At 48.4% G+C, this 19,277-nt stretch overlaps 1 long non-coding RNA gene across 1 annotated transcript; it reads right to left on the reverse strand.

Annotated features, from left to right (window-relative positions):
- Window positions 1-5,147: 5,147 nt before the first annotated feature.
- Window positions 5,148-7,402, reverse strand: LOC141091576 (uncharacterized). Its single transcript, XR_012232546.1, has 3 exons — window positions 7,204-7,402; window positions 5,543-5,617; window positions 5,148-5,270 (listed from the first exon to the last, which is right to left on the reverse strand). It is a non-coding gene; the product is annotated as an uncharacterized lncRNA (long non-coding RNA).
- Between the last annotated feature and the right edge of the window lie 11,875 nt (window positions 7,403-19,277).

The raw sequence follows: 19,277 nt of genomic DNA on the forward strand, positions 1-19,277 counted from the left end.
TAGCGTGTGACAGCCGCCAAACATAAAAACCGCCATAAATAATAATTCAAACCCCCCGATATCACCCCCTTAGTTAGGGAAAAATAATAAAACTAAAAAAAAAGTATTTATCTCCATTTTCCCGTTACGGTAAGGCTGTGTGCACACGCTGCGGATTAGGTGCGGATTAGGTGCGGATTCATCCGCGCGGATTTTGTAAAATCCGCAGGTGAAACCGCAGGTCAAAAGACCTGCGGTTTTACCTGTGGATTGCTCTGCGGTTTTGTCCTGCGGTTTTTCATCTCCTCAATAGAGGAGATGGCAAACCGCAGGAGAATCCGCAGAAAGAATTGACATGTCAATTCTTTCTGCGGATTGAAAACCGCAGATAATCCGCGCGGAAAATTCCGCACCGTCTGCACTGCGGTTTTTGATTCCCATAGGGAATCATGGTACTGGGGTCCGCAGCAGCCAAAACCGCTGCGGAACCGCAGCAAAATCCGCAGCGTGTGCACACAGCCTTAGGGTTAGGGCTAGGGTTAGGGCTAGGGTTAGGGTTAGGGCTAGGGTTAGGGTTAGGGCTAGGGTTAGGGCTAGGGCTAGGGCTAGGGCTAGGGCTAGGGTTAGGGTTAGGGCTAGGGTTAGGGCTAGGGTTAGGGCTAGGGTTAGGGCTAGGGTTAGGGCTAGGGTTAGGGTTGGAGTTATAATTGGGGGTTTCCACTGTTTGGGCACATCAGGGGCTCTCCAAATGCAACATGGCGTCTGATCTCAATTCCAGCCAATTCTGAGTTGAAAAAGTCAAATGGTGCTCCTTCCCTTCCAAGCTCTGCCATGCGCCCAAACAGTGTTTTACCCCCACATGTAGGGTATCAGCCTACTCAGGACAAATTGCAAAACAATTTTTGGGGTCCAATTTCTCCTGTTACCCTTAGGAAAATAAAAAATTGGGGGCAAAAATATCATTTTTGTGGAAAAAAATGATTTTTTTTTTTCACGTCCGAGTGTTATAAACTTCTGTGAAGCAATTGGGGGTTCAAAGTGCTCACCACACATCTAGATAAGTTCCGTGGGGGGTCTAGTGTCCAAAATGGGGTCACTTGTGGGGAGTTTCAATAGTTTAGGTACATCAGGGGCTCTCCAAACGCACATGACACCCGCAGACCATTCCATCAAAGTCTGCATTCCAAAACGTCACTGCTTCCCTTCCGAGCCCCGACGTGTGTCCATACAGTAGTTTTCTCCCACATATGGGGTGTCAGCGTACTCAGGCCAAATTGGACAACAACTTTTGGGGTCCAATTTCTCCTGTTACCCTAGGGAAAATGAAAAAATTGGGGACTAATTGATCATGCTTCTGGAAAAAATACGATTTTTTTATTTTCATGCCCTGGCATTATAAACTTCTGTGAAGCCCTTGGGGGTTCAAAGTGCTCACCTCACATCTAGATAAGTTCCTTAGTGGGTCTAGTTTTCAAAATGGGGTCATTTGTGGGGGGTTTCCACTGTTTAGGTACATTAGGGGCTCTCCAAAGGCAACATGACACCCGCAGACCATTCCATCAAAGTCTGCATTCCAAAACATCACTACTTCCCTTCCGATCCCCGACGTGAGCCCATACAGTAGTTTTCTCCCACATATGGGGTATGAGCATACTCAGGACAAATTGGACAACAACTTTTGGGGTCCAATTTCTCCTGGTACCCTTGGGAAAATAAAAAAATGGTGACTAAAAGATCATGTTTGTGGAAAAAAAACGAATTATTTATTTTCACGCCCGGGCATTATAAACTTCTGTGAAGCACTGGGGGGGTCAAAGTGCTCACCACGCATCTAGATAAGTTCCTTAGGGGGTCTAGTTTCCAAAATGGTGTCATTTGTGGGGGGTTTCCACTGTTTTGGTACATCAGGAGTTTTCCAAACGCGACATGGTGTCCGATCTCAATTCCAGCCAAAAACGTCAAATGGCGCTGCTTCCCTTCCGAGCTCTGCCATGCGCCCAAATAGTGGTTTACCCCCACATGTGGGGTATCAGCGTACTCAGGACAAATTGCACAATAAATGTTAGGGTCCTGTTACCCTTGGAAAAATAAGAATTGAGGGTGAAAAGATCATTTTTGTGGAAAAAATATGATTTATTAATTGTATGGCTTTATGTTATAAACTTCTGTGAAGCCCATGGGGGTTCAAAGTTCTCCCCACACATCTAGATAAGTTCCTTAGGGGGTCTAGTTTCCAAAATGGTGTCATTTGTGGGGGGTTTCCACTGTTTTGGTACATCAGGAGTTTTCCAAACGCGACATGGTGTCCGATCTCAATTCCAGCCAAAAACGTCAAATGGCGCTGCTTCCCTTCCGAGCTCTGCCATGCGCCCAAATAGTGGTTTACCCCCACATGTGGGGTATCAGCGTACTCAGGACAAATTGCACAATAACTTTTAGGGTCCTGTTATCCTTGGAAAAATAAGAATTGAGGGTGAAAAGATCATTTTTGTGGAAAAAATATGATTTTTTAATTGTATGGCTTTATGTTATAAACTTCTGTGAAGCCCATGGGGGTTCAAAGTTCTCACCACACATCTAGATAAGTTCCTTAGGGGGTCTAGTTTCCAAAATGGTGTCATTTGTGGGGGGTTTCCACTGTTTTGGTACATCAGGGGTTTTCCAAACGCGACATGGTGTCCGATCTCAATTCCAGCCAAAAACGTCAAATGGCACTGCTTCCCTTCCGAGCTCTGCCATGCGCCCAAATAGTGGTTTACCCCCACATGTGGGGTATCAGCGTACTCAGGACAAATTGCACAATAACTTTTAGGGTCCTGTTACCCTTGGGAAAATAAAAATTGGGGTGAAAAGATCATTTTTGTGGAAAAAATATGATTTTTTAATTGTACCGCTGTACGTTATAAACTTCTGTAAAGCCCTTGTGGGTTCAAAGTTCTCACCACATATCTAGATAAGTCCCTTGGGGGGGTCTAGTTTCCAAAATGGGGTCACTTGTAGGGGGTTTCCACTGTTTAGGTACATCAGGGACTCTCCAAACGTGACATGGCGTCCGATCTGAATTCCTGCCAATTTTGCATTGAAAAAGTCAAACGGCGCTCCTTCCATTCTGAGCTCTGCCATGCGCCGAAACAGTCGTTCCCCCCCACAAATCAGGTATCAGCGTACTCAGGACAAATTGCTCAATAACTTTTGCAGTCCAATTTCTCCTGTTACCCTTGGTAAAATAAAAAAAATTGAACCTGAAGTATTTTTTTTGTGAAAAAAAGTTAGACGTTCATTTCTTTTTAAATATTCAAAAAAATTCCTGTGACGCACCTAATGGGTTAATAAACTTCTTGAATGTGGTTTTGAGCACCTTAAGGGGTTCAGTTTTTAGAATGGTGTCACTTTTGGGTATTTTCTATCATATAGACCCCTCAAAGTGGCTTCAAATGTGATGTGGTCCTAAAAATAAAATGGTGTTGTAAAAATGAGAAATCGCTGGTCAACTTTTAACCCTTATAACTTCCTAACAAAAAAAAATTTTGGTTCCAAAATTGTGCTGATGTAAAGTAAACATGTGGGAAATGTTACTTATCAAGTTTTTTGTGTGCCGTATCTCTGTGATTTAAGGGCATAAAAATTCAAAGTTGGAAAATTGTGAAATTTTCAAAATTTTTGCCAAATTTCCATTTTTTTCACAAATAAACGCAAGTTATTTGAATGAAATTTTACCACTAACATGAAGTACAATATGTCACAAGAAAACAGTGTCAGAATCACCGGGATCAATGGAAGCGTTCCAGAGTTATGACCTCATAAAGGTACAGTGGTTATAATTGTAAAAATTGGCCCGGTCATGAACGTGCAAACCACCCTTGGGGGTGAAGGGGTTAATGTGGTTTCGGAAAGCCCAAAAGTACCTGCCTATTTGTTGGGACAACATCCCGGCCCGCTCCCGTGTCTCACGTGAAGAGTTCTCGGTGGCCATGTAGCAGGTGGTGAGGAGGCGACTGCACAAATCCTGGGGTGTCCGGGGATTGTACGCGGCGTCACCAACCACCTGACGGACATCGGACAGAACGTCGTCATTGTTCGAAAAATATCAGAAATGGGTAAAAGATTAAAGAAAAACCATTGAATGTAATAAAATATCCCACGTGTGACTTACTGCCGGCAGCCACGGCCTGACAGACGAGACGGCACATGGAGAACATAATGCAGGCCACTGCCGAGCTGTCCACCCCACCGCTGAGAGGAAGCAGAAAGCCCCCCTGAAAGGCAAGAGAAGTCACAGGGTGGGCTACAAATGCATTACATGGAATAAAGGGAGGTCACATCTCAGCCACACACTCATCCAGACTGTTGCTATAGGGGGGCTCCGGACTGCTGTTACAAGGGGGCTCCGGACTGTCATTGTAGGGAGACCCCAGACAGCTGCTAAAGGGGGGCTCCGGACTGCCGTTATAGGGGGGCTCCGGACTGCCGTTATAAGGGGGCTCCGGACTGCCATTGTAGGGAGACCCCAGACAGCTGCTAAAGGGGGGCTCTGGACTGCCGTTAAAGGGGGGCTCCGGATTGCCGTTATAGGGGGGCTCCGGACTGCCGTTATAGGGGGGCTCCGGATTGCCGTTATAGAGGGGCTCCGGACTGCCGTTATAGGGGGGCTCCGGACTGCCGTTATAGAGGGGCTCCGGACTGCCGTTATAGGGGGGCTCCGGATTGCCGTTATAGAGGGGCTCCGGACTGCCGTTATAGAGGGGCTCCGGACTGCCGTTATAGGGGGGCTCCGGACTGCCGTTATAGGGGGGCTCCGGATTGCCGTTATAGAGGGGCTCCGGACTGCCGTTATAGGGGGGCTCCGGACTGCCGTTATAGAGGGGCTCCGGACTGCCGTTATAGAGGGGCTCCGGATTGCCGTTATAGAGGGGCTCCGGACTGCCGTTATAGGGGGGCTCCGGACTGCCGTTTTAGGGGGGCTCCGGACTGCCGTTATAGGGAGACCCCAGACTGCTGCTAATGGGGGGCTCTGGACTGCACCTCCAAATATACTCTACCTGTTTACTGCGTCGTAAATAATCCCAGAGTCAGCACGCAGGTCCAAGGCTGAAATCACAACCACAATTGTGAATGAATAAAAATTGCAAAATGTCACCTCTCCTCCAATGGTTGAATTCCTGATACCTTATTTCTTCCGCAGGGGTGTGGTAATTCCACTGGATTGGCTCAGAAGTGAGGGTACATACATCATCAAAGGAGGACAGCGAGAAGTCCACATGTATTCTGTGAAAAGGGGGCACTCTGCTCGCCTGCACAATATGACAAAGAATGACTTATTTGGTTCAGAAACAGCGCCACTTTTGTCTGTAGGTTGTGTCTGGTACTGCAGCTCATGCTTATTCAAGTGAATGGGGGATCAACTAAAATACGGAGTAAATTATAGAGCATGTGAAATCTGCCCGTATCACAGTAAAAATATATATTATTATATTGAGATATTAACATTTAACTCCTAGTCTTCAAGACAATAGGTGACGTTTTGATTAATATTAGATTTGAGGCAAACTGAGAAGTCTCTTACAGAAATGCAGCGAGATGACGTGTGAGCCCTGTAACTGCGGACGTCTTCCAAGTCTAACGTGGCCGTGAGAACTTCCTGTGGGATCAAGGACAAAAGCGATCAAAACGGTTCACATTTTGCATCCAAAGCCAAAAGTAAAATCACAGGTGGAGGAACCGCTGCAGATTTCCTGAGCTATACCGCACTGAAGCTCAGGGGCAGGGAGTTGGCCCACCAACCCATTCCTGGGAGTCAGACCCCCACTAGGTCAATTTTAATACCTTATCCTAAATTAAATGTTCAAGGGGTTTTCCGCTCTTATTTTAACATCTGGCTCATATTCACCTTAACGATCCCCGATGCTCCTCTCCTAATGCCCAGATCACCCAGCAATTTATGAAGTTCTTCCAGGTTCAGAATCCGTATGTGACCGCTGCAGCCAATCAGGAGCCTCAGCAGTGACGTGCAGTTAGTGATTGGCTGCAGAAGTCGCATGCCCATCCTGGACAGGAGACGAGCCACAGAGACCGCAGGGGACCTGTGCAGCATTGGAAGGAGTTGGAAGTGATCAGTTTCACATTAGCATTTTTTTGCGCAGCGCATCGTGCGCAATAAAAACACATCATGCGTTTTTGCATGCGTTTGCGTTTTTTATGCGCATTCATTCTCTAGGGGTTAAAACCAGTGTCTACACATTTTTACGCCAAAAACGCATGCGCATTAAAACGTAGACGAACGTGTCCATGCGCACGCCTGACAAACGTGTCCATGCGCACGCCTGCGTTCCCATAGACTGTAATGCGTTATTTTGTCGCATTCCGTGCCCAAGCGTGCGCATGCATTTTTTTATGTCTTTCGGCGGACCCAAACATGCAACAGGTTGCGTCTGGCGCGCCTAGGCGCACACAACGAAAAAACGCATGCGCAAGAAAACGCATACGGACGCGTGCAAACGCAAGACCATGTGCCCCCCATGTTAAACATAGGAGCGCATGCGACCGATAGCGCACGATGCGCTGCACTAAAAAACGCTAATGTGAAACCAGCCTAAGGCAAGTGTAAGATTTTTTTTTTTTATATATATATTTTAAGAGTCTGCTGCATGTTTTTTTTTAATAATTGGAAAACCCCTTTAAACTCCTGCAAAAAAAAAATAGTTTTCACTTGCGTGAAAATGACATCAAGGTTCGTATGAATGATTTGTTTGTGGTCTATGTCGTATATAAGTCACACTTGTCCACTTTGAAAACACCTTTTTCGTTAGAGGTGTCCCCCTGCAATCAACTGTAGTCTGATCATCCTTTCCAATGCAGCGCTCCCAGAGGGGAAATGAGGCATTACATACTTCCAATAATGCACGGACATGTTGAGTCCTCCAGAACAAGAGGCTCTTTGTAGGTGCTCTGGCTAATAGATGAGGGTGTCAAAAAAGAGCCCACCTTCCATTCATTAAAAAAGTAGGTTATAGGTTTATGGTCTCTTTAAAAGGTGTCTCCTACCAAAAAATGACCCCAACTGGTCCCGATGCCGAGTCAACTGTTCAGTGCTCCTATAAAGGCCTCCGGTATCACAACACCGACTCAGCCGCTCTACCGCCTGCCCTCCTGGTTGTGTCTCTCAAATTAGAGTCACCCTAAAAATCTCCTTATAAGAATACCCCATATTAATATTCTTTATCTTACCACATTTTCAAGAGAAAACTGTGAGCCTTGAGCTACGATGTCTCCATTGATCGAGATCATCGAGCAGCCATCATAGTAGAGTCGGTCGCTGTCGCAGCCCCGTAGATTGGAGAGAAGGTAAATGCCGCCATTCTGTAACACAAAGTAATGAGATCATGCCCCATAGGAGGTCAGTGCTACCAGCATTGCACAGGCGTGAGGAATAATGCAACTAATTCTCCTTCAGGAAATGCCACCGGGCGACTTGTGCCTTCATGTGGGAGAGCTCCGACCTCCACAGATCGGTACATACGGAGCAGCTGATCGGGGTGGTGCCCACCTTTGTAGTTGTGGACGTGACCAGATCTACTCTAAGGTAAGCTTTCCTCAACTCATGGTGACTCCCTGAGCCATTAGTGAATATCTCCACACCGTCCAGACCCATGTCAATGTGAGGACTGCGGAAAAAAGAAAGATGGACGAGTCTCATTGCTATATGATTACGAAGACCAGGGTCCATACACCATGATGGCTGAGGGCAGCCGTGGGGCCCTTGACGGGAGGGGCCAGCCATGACTTGTCCTATCCCCAATTGGGCAAGGCTTCTTCTCCAGAAGAATGGCATTATCAGTGGATGCAGAACTGAACCAAGGGTCATGGCAAGGATGTGAATGGGGGAAAAATATGTCCGAACCTAGCACCATAATGACAAGCCCCTCTGTAACCTGTTCATCACTAGGTGATTTTTTTTCTGCCTTTTGGTGTGTTTTTTCACTCCCCTTCTATCAAGAGCTATAATTTTTTTCTTCTTGGACTTATTTTTTGGCAGGACAAGTTGTGGTTTTGAATGACACCATATAATGTATCGGGAAAAAAATTCCAAGTGTGGAAAAATGGCGAAAAAAAATGCCATATTCTGTTGTATTGTATGGTAAAAATTACCTGGAGACAGGATTCTCCAGGTCTGTACAATTACAGCAATATTTCTGTAGTATAACGTGTATATTTCCTTTGTTATTTTAGGGACTACAAAATAATTCAGAAATTGATTAAAAAAAAAAGAAAGAAAAATAATTGGGGTTTTCGGAGTAAATTTTGCAGTTTTTCTATTTACGGGCCTGTTTTTTTTATTATGAGCTGATTTTTTTGTCGGTACCCTTTTGGGGTACATACAATGTTTATTCACATTTTTTTTAAAAGATGATGTCCCCATAAAAAAGGCCAATTCTGGCGTTTGGATTTTTTATTTCTCTCTTCATGGCGTTTATTGTAGGAGCTTAATTAATTATTTTTGTCCTAATAAAATGAAATTTTGCAGATGCAGCAATACCAAATATAACATTTTCCTGGGTCTCTCGTGTCGTGTTATGAGGGGGAGCTGATGGGCGAAATGGTGCCAAAATGACGTCATCTGTACTGTGCGTCTTAAGCGTCGCTGTCAAAGATTGATGGCGGGATTTAAATGGTTCAACAGCAGTGACCAGAGCTAGCCCAGGCTGCCTATGCTAATAACAGGTGATGGCTGTATAACACAGCCAGCATCTGCCACGTATGGATCGGGCTCAGCTACTGAATCCGCCTCCATATTCCTGCGCCTGACGTAGGATGTACACAGACGTTTGCAAAGGGTTAAACTCTGATATGGAGGCACTTTCTTATTTGTGTGCCAGTTACTTGTTAGATGCCCACAGCTCTTCACAGATCTCAGACCCCAGGCAAGTGTCCCTGGTTGCCAAGACTGCATCACCAAATGGTACCGTGTCCTACAAGATAATGACAGCCGATTACCTTCATATCATCTGCTACCTATCACTACTAACAGATGTCAAAATGTTTTCTTTTCTTGCACAGGGCCTTTCACGAATACTAAATTGCCCATGAAGCCAAATCACCGGCTACATCGCCGAAAGAGCCGAAGACCCTTGTGGAAAACCAGTCAGCTCCGGCAGCTGAAAACCCCAAATTTTGGATATGAAAGAATTCAAAATTTTGGCAAAATGTGTAAGGAACCCATTTAGTTTCAAATCGATTTTCTCATCTGTAGCCAAGAAAAGCTATGTAATAAAGGCAGCCAAAAGGAAATAGAAGTCAGACCTGTCCTGTGATCTTCTGGATAGTTCTCGGAAGAAAGTGATCCTCAATTTCTCTAAAAGGCAAGAAACGGGTGTGAGTAAGTTGTATGTCACATGCAGTCGCGCTCGTATCAGTCAAATTACTAGAAAAGGCTTTTTACAGGGGCATCCACACCCTATAACAAGATCTTATCTCTAGGACATGCCTATGTGGGGCCCCTGAGGCTCAGTCGCTACAGAGGTACTGCACCTCCTCCTGAGGTGTGGTGCCCCACCATACAGGTAAGTTGGAGGCTCCTGACCACGCTCCAACACCTGCATCCCACACAACACGGTAGTTCAGCAAAGCCACATTGCGGCTCCCTGCTTGGAGTGTAGCAGAGCACCTTTGGTGGCTCCCTGCTTGGAACACGAAACGTGCTGGGAGGCGGGTGGAGTTAGAATACATAAAAGAGCGGGAAGGTTTAGGATTTGAGGTCAGTCGTTCAGTCAGTCAGAGAGAGTCACTCGGTGAGGAGTGAGGAAAGAAGATCCCTGAGAGAGGGATGGAGGAAGGAGGTACTGCAGCAGATCTCAGTGACCTGGGTCTGCTGGCACGGGAAAGGAAAGAAGGAGAAAGACATTGAACTGAAACCTGATCTTCCATAAGAAGGAGAGACTAGTATGGAACGTAGGAGTAAAAGGGAACAGAGGACGTGGGTTAGAGGAAGAACCCTGCCTAGAAGTTCTAAGCGCAAGGCCGGGGCCTGGTCCCCGAGATTGTATGGATACTAATGGTCCTACAGCAGACACCGGTGGAGTAGTGGGCTGTAAATGCACTACTCCCATCTAAGACTTGGGAGCACAACAGCAACCTTGATAGTGAGCCGGGACTCAGGAGTAAGGAGTCCCCGAAGCAGGCTACAGCTGTCTGCCGTACAAGTAGAGTTCTTGGGAACATCTGTCAGGAGGCACTCCAGTGTAACTCAGTACTGGGAGTACTTCACACCTAAAGGCGCTATAAGAGGAGACGTTCAGAAAGGCACATGTTGGCAGAGTGTGGAAGGGAGCATTCCATCTGGCCTGGAGGTTGATTGAGTCCCTGACCCGGAGGACACAGCACGGAGGCAGGCACCTGTGTGTACTACAGACTGAGTAAAGCTTTGGAACTACAAACCTGGTGTCCTCCATTGATTCTTGCGCCAAAGCACCCAGCACCGCTACATCTGGGTACCAGCTTCTACACCGCTCGTGCCTCTCCTCTACCCCTACATCTACACTGCCCTGGGGCTACAGCTCCACCTGTGGGGAGATTCACCATCTTGGCTGCAACACACCACCAGTCCCAGAGGATCTGCACGCAGCGTCGGCTCAACATCTCACTTGCTGAACACCAAAGGTGGCGTCACGAACTATTCCATTAATTACATTCCACCATTCAAACTTCCCCTATTAATTGGGCGCCCAGGGCCACGGACCGGGTCACCGCTGCTGTGACACATCCCACCAACACCGGCCCGGTACCGAGTACCCCACGGCCCTGGGAGGGCGACCCAAACTTGGCATCACGAACAGGATGACGAGACCCGATGCCATCGGATTCTGTGTGCCTAAGACTTAAAGTTTTTGAAGATGTGCCGAAGACCCAATTTAATAGACTGTAAAATGAACATTAAAAATGGCCGCTGGCGCAGTGAAGAAGGGCGTGACAACATGGGAGGTCCTAAGAAAAGACCGCAAACTATCCTGTGCCTCCCCTGCCTGAATTACTATGCAACGGCAACATAGCCCACCCCCCGAGGGGTTCATATACTGGCTTGGTATGGAGGAGCTGGAAGAAGACGCCGCCCCAAGAAGGAGGAGCAGAAGCCAGTGGCGGGAAAAGAGCAGAGACAGGAAGAAGAACACCAGAACGCCATGATGGAAAGGGAAAAGGAGTCAGAAGAACAGGGAGAGGGGAAGCCACTCGCCCCCAGGCCACCCCTGCGGAGGCTACGACCACTGATACATCCCATGCAGCGCCCACCACCAACTCACAACCGATATTGACATTGGATGAGCCCCGTCCAGAGGAGATATATGAGGGTTTCGGAGCAGAATGGAGGGCCGGGACCGCGTCCCCCTCTGGACCGGGCGTGGTTGCACAGGCCTCCATCGACGGCCCCGGCAGAATCCGGCCTTGCTCCTGCCCGAATCCAGCTGCGATCCACCCCATCGGCAACTCCTGGAGTTGCGGCTGCCGCCATCCACTACCAGGTACCGGAACCGCAGCTGGGAGCGCCAGGTATGATTACCGCTCCATGTCTGACCCTAGTTTTAGGACCGGAACCCATGAATAGGAATGGCCCCATTGACCTCCGCCGGCGACCCCCGACTGCAGTGCCGCTGGCTGAGGTTCCGATGGACACGGGTACTCCCTGTAGCCCAGCCTGGTTCCAGCACGCCAGCTGTTTCCGTGGAGTGTCAAGGTCACTATGCCAACAATCCGTTGTCCTGTCGTCTTGTGGCCGGGTTAGCCGACTCTACGGTGCCTGCAGTTTAGGTGACTCCTATGTGGGCTGCGGGAACTGGCACTGAAGGCTGGATCCGTAGTGCCAATGGGACATGGCCCCCTGTAGGACTGTGGGTTTCTGTAACTGCGGCCGGCTTGCGACCTGGCTACTTTGCTTTGGATGGGTACCTTCTGCTACCCACCCGGGTTCCAGCACTGTCAGCTGGTTCTCGCCAGTGCCTTTGGCCTAGGTGCCTCCATCTCGGTATCCAAGGTCCAGCACCGTCTGCTGGTCCTTGGTAGTGCTTTTTAGTACAGGTACCTCCTGCCTAGTAACCGTGGTCCAGCACCGTCAGCTGTTCCTCGGTAGTGCCATTGGCTCTTGTAGCTTTTGCTACCCATCTGGGTTCCAGCACGGTCAGCTGGTTCTCGGCAGTGTCTTTGTCACGGGTACTCCCTGTTGCCCAGCCTGGTTCCAGCACGCCAGCAGTCAAGGTCACTATGCCAACAATCCGCTGTCCTATCGTCTTGCAGCCGGGTTAGCCGACTCTACGGTGCCTGCAGTTTAGGTGACTCCTATGTGGGCTGCGGGAACTGGCACTGAAGGGTGGATCCGTAGTGCCAATGGGACATGGACCCCCTGTAGGACTGTGGGTTTCGGTAACTGCGGCCGGCTTGCGGCCTGGCTACTTTGCTTTGGATGGGTACCTTCTGCTACCCACCCGGGTTCCAGCACTGTCAGCTGGTTCTCGCCAGAGCCTTTGGCCTAGGTGCCTCCATCTTGGTATCCGAGGTCCAGCACCGTCAGCTGGTCCTTGGTAGTGCTTTTTAACACAGGTACCTCCTGCCTAGTAACTGTGGTCCAGCACCGTTAGCTGTTCCTCGGTAGTGCCATTGGCTCTTGTAGCTTTTGCTACCCATCTGGGTTCCAGCACCGTCAGCTGGTTCTCGGCAGTGTCTTTGGCACGGGTACTCCCTGTTGCCCAGCCTGGTTCCAGCACGCCAGCTATTTCTGGGGAGTGTGAAGGTCACTATGCCAACAATCCGTTGTCCTGTCGTCTTGCGGCCGGGTTAGCCGACTCTCGCCAGAGCCTTTGGCCTAGGTGCCTCCATCTCGGTATCCGAAGTCCAGCAAGGTCAGCTGGTCCTTGGTAGTGGTTTCTAGCACAGGTACCTCCTGCATAGTAACCGGGGTCCAGCACCATCAGCTGTTCCTCAGTAGTGCCATTGACTATTGTTCCTTCTGCTGCCCATAGGGGTTCCAGTACTGTCAGCTGGATCTCGCCAGTTTCTCATCCTTCTTGTACCTTCTGCTACATTTCCAAGATCAAGCTTTTTGAAATTGTCTTTGGTAATCCTTATTGACTAAAATCATCATAGAAGAAATCAAAATTATAAGCAGAAGAAGACTAAGCAGTAAATGGGGGTGAGTCCGTTCCTCCTCGTGGTGCCCCTGGAAAATGCCTGCTGCTGCAGGCCAAACTGAACGCAGACAAATCCTGTTGTAAATCTTTTGTGACAGGCAGAACGTAAGGTGTAATCTTATAACTTTTATAGATAAGTACTAGAGGAATGCCTGTCACCATAAGAAAATGAAGAAAAAGAAGAATAGGAAGAAGATGAAGAAATAGCATATGAAAATTAATAATAGCTGAATAAGAAGAATATGAAGAATGGAAAAAAAAAATTAATGGGGAGAAGATGAAGAAGAAGAAGATGAATAAGGTGAAGAAACAGTTGATGAAAAAAATGCTACTGCTGCGGATCATGAAGGAGAAAGTGTGGGAGAAGTACAAAAGAAGGTGAAGAGCATGGAAGTTGTGAAACATACATACTGTATCTGACAAAATATAAAAAGGTTAACATAGTCAATATCTTTTTAACTCCGAACGTCTTGAAAAAAAAAATTGGAATTAATGCTATGCCATGTGATTTGAATAAACCACTATGCCTTTAATGTCTCCTCCACCTCCCACAATACATTCTACATGATTCTTATTTGTTTTCAATTATGTAGAATTAGCCAACAAGGAAATAAAGGGCTTTTTTAAATTCCGATACCGGAAGTCCCATTGACTTGAATGGGACTTCCGGTATCGGAATCGGCGATACCCGATATTTTTTTCATATCGGGCGATACCATCCGATACGATATTTTTGGGTATCGAACGGTATCGCTCAACACTAGTAGTGAGCACTTTGAACCCCCAAGTGCTTCACAAAAGTTTATAACATAGAGCAGTGAAAATAAAAAATCATTTTTTTTCCTCAAAAATGATTTTTTTTAGCACGCTATTTTTTATTTTCACAAGGTTAACAGGAGAAATTGGACCACAAAAGTTGTTGTCCAGATTGTCCTGAGTACGCTGGTACCCCATATGTGGGGGGGCACTGTTTGGGCACACGTCGGGGCTTGGAAGGGAGGGAGCACCGTTTGACTTTTTGAACGCAAAATTGTCTGGAATCAATGGTTGCACCATATCGCGTTTGGAGACCCCCTGATGTGCCTAAACAGTGGAAACCCCTCAATTCTAACTCCAACCCTAACCCCAACACATCCCTAACCCTAATCCCAACCCTAACACATCCCTAACCCTAATCCCAACCCTAACCATAACCCTAACCCCAACACACACTTAACCCCAACACTAACCATAACACTAACCACAAGCCTATCCCTAATTCTAATCCTAACCCTAATTCTAACCCTAACCCTAATTCTAACCCTAATTCCACCCTAACCCTAATTCCAACCCTAACCCTAATTCCAACCCTAACCCTAATTCCAACCCTAACCCTCTTTCCAACCCTAACCCTAACCCTCTTTCCAACCCTAACCCTAACCCTCTTTCCAACCCTAACCTTAACCCTCACCCTCTTTCCAACCCTAACACTAACCCTATTGGAAAAATAAAAATGAAAATATTTTCTTTATTTTATTAGTTATGCCTACCTATGGGGGTGATAATCGGGGGGTTCTTTTACTTTTTATTTCATTTTGATCATTGTGAGAGTGATCAAAATGAAATAATGGAATCTGCAGCCAGCAGATTTGGGCGGGCGCACTGCGCATGCGCCCGCCATTTTCCAAGATGGCGGCGCCCATGAACCGGACCCGCCGGACACCGGGAGCGACAGCGGGACATAGAAGGTGCCGGGGGTGGTGAGAGTGGGTGAGGGGGTTATTGGAAGCTGGCGGGGAGTGGAGGGAATGGGAGGGGGGGAGATGATGACAGCGGCGGCAGATCGCCGCTGTCATTCAGTGGCGGGGGGGCGATCGCCGGTGGGGGGGCAAATCGGTGTCTCCAGCCATGTCCGATGCTACTGCAACATTAACCATGTCTGGATTGTAAGATTTCATAAATTTTCATTGATGAAATATTACTATCGCTCTGATTGGCTGTTTCACTTTTAACAGCCAATCAGAGCGATTGTAGCCACGTGGGGGGTGAAGTGACGCCCCCTGTGGTGAATTACAAAGCCCCCTGTATTTGCGGGTCATGTGACCTTTCATTGACCCCGGTCACCCGACCCGCAGGTGGGCTTTGAATTCATGACACAGGGTATGCGTCATAGGTCGGATTGGCACCGACTTTCATGACGCATACGCTGTGTCACAGGTCAGAAACGGGTTAATGACATGATCGAGTTTATGCATAATACAGACCAAGTGAGCATGCCACAAATCCAGCACGCGTTTCGCTTCCGCTTTGACAGGACGTGTGGTGGAGGGGTATCGGCTGGCTAATAAAGTGCGAATACAGCTGCTGCAAATGGGTCATCAGGGAAAACGTCACCTTATTGAGCGCTGCCGCGTGCGCATGGGCATGACATCTGCTGCCGGCCGGCAGCAAGAAGCGCATCAATGAAGTGCAACAATATCACGGCTCATGATGTGGGACCAGCTAGCCAGTCAGGACAGCGCACAACAATCATGGCGCCATCTGTAACATTGGAAAAAGAGTTGGTGAAGATACTTTGTGATAATATGGCTGCTGATGACTATGAACAAAGGGGAATAGTGATATTTAATGGGAAGGGGAATTGGGAGAAAGATATTGTGGAAAAAAGGAAAAATGTGACTGTAAGTGATAATGATAGTGAAAAAACCTAGTAAAAAGGTAGAAAGGAGAAAAGTTTCTATGTGAATATGAACCGTATGTGCAAATGACAAAAAATGCAATTTAAGGTGGAAAAAACATAATAATGAAAAGAAAAAGTGTGTAAAGAATGTTGAAAAAAGTCAATGACAATGTGAGAATGATTATTCTCCCAAATGGGAACACATTTCTGTTGTATAAAAGTACATAAAATATAATAAATGTGAGTATGTGAAAAAAAAGTGTTCTTTGCTTTTTGAGTTATTTATTTTTCTTCTTTCCTTTTCGTTCTTTTCTATATTCTTATTATATACATTGGGAACGTTTAGTGGATGAGCCCCAATTGTGACATCACTCCTGTGTAGCCCCGCCCCATGATGTCACTATTGGGTTCCAGCTGTGATGTCACGGAATGCTTGGCTCTAACCAGCGATGTTGCAGTCAGACCCTTTGTCTGGAGAAGCTGATTGTGCCGCACACAGTAAGCGATATTCCTCCAGGCTCCAATGCTGCTTAGACTACTTCTAGCTCTCAGCGTGCTATTAGCACCCGCGGAAGGTGCTCCCATCTTTATCCGCAACCCTCGATCACTAGAGCAGATCAGGATTAACGAAGGTAAGTGCATTACCAGCTATACTCTGACTACGGGGTTAACCCCTTCCCTTCTGCAGCCAATTTTCGTTTTTGGGCTTTTTTTTCTCCTCTCCTTCCAAGAGCCATAACTTTTTTCCCTCCATATGGCCGTATGAGGACTTGTTCATCTTTTTGCGGGACGAGTTGTAGTTGTGAATTACATTCTTCATTTTACCATGTAATGTAAAATTGGGGAAAGATGCCGTTTGGCTTCCAGGGTCCAGTCTAATAACACATAGAGGAGACGCCGAGCATTAATACTGTCCTCTCCGGGCTGGAGGCACCGACTAATACATGTAGCAGAAGGCGCCCACAAGAGACCGGCGATCAGCAGCTCAGAAATCAGATCTGTCCCTCACATGGAACATTTCACCTCCGGCCCCAGACACTATTAGGCTCCATGATTAGGGCCCGGTGTATGAGCGTCAGGCAGTGGCGGATTAAGTGGACTATGGGCCCGGGGCTGTTCATAAAACCTGGGCCCCTGTACCCCCCTTCCCACCTGAGCACTGCGGTCCCCGTGCGGGAATTGACAGCCGTACGGACCGCAGCACTTGGTTTGCTGCGGGCCCATACGGAAAACCCGCCACCATTCCACCACGTGTGGACATGGCCTACAAAAGACGTTGCACATAAGCTGTAGGCCTACGGCCAATACGCACAAAATCGCCCAACGTGATCCTGGCCATAGGGGATCCACTTTAATGTCCCCACTTTAATTTAAAGTCCCCTTACTTCATCCATTGCAGTCCCCTCTCACCCACTCACTTCATCTGCAGTGCCGCTTCATCATTTGCAGCCCCTTATCCCCCCTTCCATTTCATCCTGTGCAGTCCCCTTCCCCCCCAACTTCATGTGCAGCCCCACTCCCCCATCATCATGTGCAGTTAATTTTACCCCCACATCATGTGCAGTCCCCCTTACCCCCACTTCATGTGCAGTCCCCCTTACCCCCAATTCATCATGTTCAGTCCCTCTTACCCCCAATTCATCATGTTCAGTCCCACTAACCCCTTAATTCATCATGTGCAGTTCCCCTTACCCCCAATTCATCATGTGCAGTCCCACTTACCCCTTAATTCATCATGTGCAGTCCCACTTACCCCTTAATTCATCATGTGCAGTCCCACTTACCCCTTAATTCATCATGTGCAGTCCCACTTACCCCTTAATTCATCATGTGCAGTCCCACTTACCCCTTAATTCATCATGTGCAGTCCCCCTTATCCCCCACTTCATCATGTGCAGCCCCACTTATCCCCCACTTCATCATGTGCAGCCCCACTTATCCCCCACTTCATCATGTGCAGCCCCACTCACCCCCCACTTCATCATGTGCAGCCCCACTCACCCCCCTTCATCATGTGAAGCCCCCACTCATCCCCCCTTCATCCTGTGAAGCCCCCACTCACCCCCTTCATCCTGTACAACCCCAGTCACCCCCCTTCATCATATACAGCCCCCAGTCACCCCCCCGTCATCATATACAGCCCCCAGTCACCCCCCCGTCATCATATACAGCCCCCAGTCACCCCCCTTCATCATATACAGCCCCCAGTCACCCCCCCGTCATCATATACAGCCCCCAGTCACCCCCCCGTCATCATATACAGCCCCCAGTCACCCCCCTTCATCATATACAGGCCCCAGTCACCCCCCTTCATCATATACAGCCCCCAGTCACCCCCCTTCATCATATACAGCCCCCAGTCACCCCCCTTCATCATATACAGCCCCCAGTCACCCCCCCTTCATCATATACAGCCCCCACTCACCCCCCTTCATCATATACAGCCCCCAGTCACCCCCCTTCATCATATACAGCCCCCAGTCACCCCCCCTTCATCATATACAGCCCCCAGTCACCCCCTTCATCATATACAGCCCCCAGTCACCCACCTTCATCATATACAGCCCCCAGTCACCCACCTTCATCATATACAGCCCCCAGTCACCCCCACCTTCATCATATACAGCCCCCAGTCACCCCCCTTCATCATATACAGCCCCCAGTCACCCCCCCTTCATCATATACAGCCCCCACTCACCCCCTTCATCATATACAGCCCCCAGTCACCCCCCTTCATCATATACAGCCCCCAGTCACCCCCCTTCATCATATACAGCCCCCAGTCACCCCCCTTCATCATATACAGCCCCCAGTCACCCCCCCTTCATCGTATACAGCCCCCAGTCACCCCCTTCATCATATACAGCCCCCAGTCACCCCCCTTCATCATATACAGCCCCCAGTCACCCCCACCTTCATCATATACAGCCCCCAGTCACCCCCCTTCATCATATACAGCCCCCAGTCACCCCCCTTCATCATATACAGCCCCCACTCACCCCCTTCATCATATACAGCCCCCACTCACCCCCTTCATCATATACAGCCCCCAGTCACCCCCCCGTCATCATATACAGGCCCCAGTCACCCCCCCTTCATTGTGTACAGCCCCCACTCACCCCCTCCCCCATTTAATTCATTTTATAAATAAAAAAAAATAAAAAAAGTTCCCCATACTTACCTCACAGCCGGCTCGCTCCCCAGCAGCGCCTCTGCTTTCAGCATCCTCCGGGACATGTCGGCGCGTGGACGATGACGTCATCGCGCACGCCCGACATCTGACCTGGAAGTACAGCCGGAGCTGAGCAGACGTCAAGGTGACGGCCGTGCACAGCTCCCGGCCCCTCATAGAATGTGACGCGGGCGGCTGTCTGCTGCCGGCGGCGTCACAGCACAGGGCACGGCCGGCCATGTACAGGTGCTGGGGGAGCGGTCCGGGTGGCATTTGCCTCTCTGCCACCCGGCCCAGC

This window comes from Dendrobates tinctorius, unplaced genomic scaffold (genome assembly GCF_039654945.1).
Source record: "Dendrobates tinctorius isolate UK_male_01 unplaced genomic scaffold, ASM3965494v1 ptg000055l, whole genome shotgun sequence".
NCBI classification, from domain to species: Eukaryota; Metazoa; Chordata; class Amphibia; order Anura; family Dendrobatidae; genus Dendrobates; species Dendrobates tinctorius.